We start from the raw sequence: 1,501 nt of genomic DNA, 5'->3' as shown, positions 1-1,501 counted from the left end.
TATTTGTCTTAACCATTCAGGCATAGGTCTAGCTGTACCGTCTCCAGAAATGTGCCGCCAAAGAGGAATTCTTCAATTTCTAGATGTAGATGGCTTTGAACTTGTAGTTATTGGAATTGATTCTTCAACTTCAACAACTGAAGTTTCTAACTCATCTTCACTAGTATTATCATTACTAACTACAAAGTCTTCTAATTCATCCAAATCAGAATAACCGGACATATATTCACTTCCTATCATGAGAAAAAATAAATATTGTTATCAAAATAGTTTAAATAGCAATATAATTAAAATTTTATATTGTAAAATCAAAAAAATTTAATGTAATACACATTTTATTTACCAATTTCATCCATATTAGCATCTGGTTCCTTGTCTGAGTCTGTACGGCTTCCATCTAGGTCAAAAATTCGCCGTTTTCCATAAAACAAATCACAGTCCATGCTGTGGTAATTTTTGTCACCATCGATTCAAAGGACAAACGTAACAAATCGTTACGTTTTTAAAAAGCGGAAATATATAATAAATATAATGTTTTTTATGAGTATTACACCTTTGACATAAAAACTACAGTTTTATGAACATATACAAAAAATATCAACACTAAAACTTACTAGATTGAAAATTACCGTAAAATGCACTGAACGCCACTTAACCTCCAATGTACAATCGGTCAAAACATGTGCCACCATTCAAGCATTGTGCTGCTAAAATGCGTGACTTGTGGTATGCATTTGGACTAGTAAAGTGCAACAATTTCGTCGACATTGTCGTCGGCTCCAAAAGCTTCATAATTTCTGTACCAGACGTTTCAATTAAATGTTACGAAAACATCACGCTTGTCGTTATAGGATTAAATTGGCCATGACAAAAAACATGGAAGCAAACCTTCCCAGGCGATGCCGCTGGGTGCACTAGGGAAAAATGCATGCTATGAATGTTCCACCCAGCGGAGCTTTTTCCTGTGTTGGGGGATACCCCGTGTGTGTGTGTGTGTGTGTGTGTGTGTGTGTGTGTGTGTACACCTGTATATGTATATATTCCTGCACACAGAGAAACACGCACACATACAAACACATGCAACCAAGAGACATACATATCAGTGATGGTGAGTGGGATGGATTTTTTTTCTCCTAACATTTTGAAGAAATACTACAGTTAAATGAATAATCTGCATGAATGTTAGAACCTGGAGCCAGAATCTCAGTCCAGTGACAGAAAATCATAGAGAGTGGAGCTTCAGCAAACATAAGGGGTTTAAGCAGAATGTAAGTTTCAGATGCCTCAAGCTTAGTGACTTATAGCACAGCTTTTTCAGAACTACTAGTTTTCTGGAGCCTTGGTGGCATAGTTATGTGTTGGGCTGCTAACTGCAAGGTCAGCAGTTTAAAACCACTAGCCCCTCCCTGGGAGAAAGAAGGGGTTTTCTAATCCCTTTAAGAGTTACCCCCTCCCTGGGGGACAGACAACAGAAAAGTGGGTGAATGGAAACATCGGACAG

This window comes from Echinops telfairi, unplaced genomic scaffold (genome assembly GCF_000313985.2).
Source record: "Echinops telfairi isolate 266 unplaced genomic scaffold, ASM31398v2 ScPeMD7_7468;HRSCAF=8506_0, whole genome shotgun sequence".
In the NCBI taxonomy this organism is placed as follows: Eukaryota; Metazoa; Chordata; class Mammalia; order Afrosoricida; family Tenrecidae; genus Echinops; species Echinops telfairi.
Note: the sequence above shows the minus strand (reverse complement) of the source record.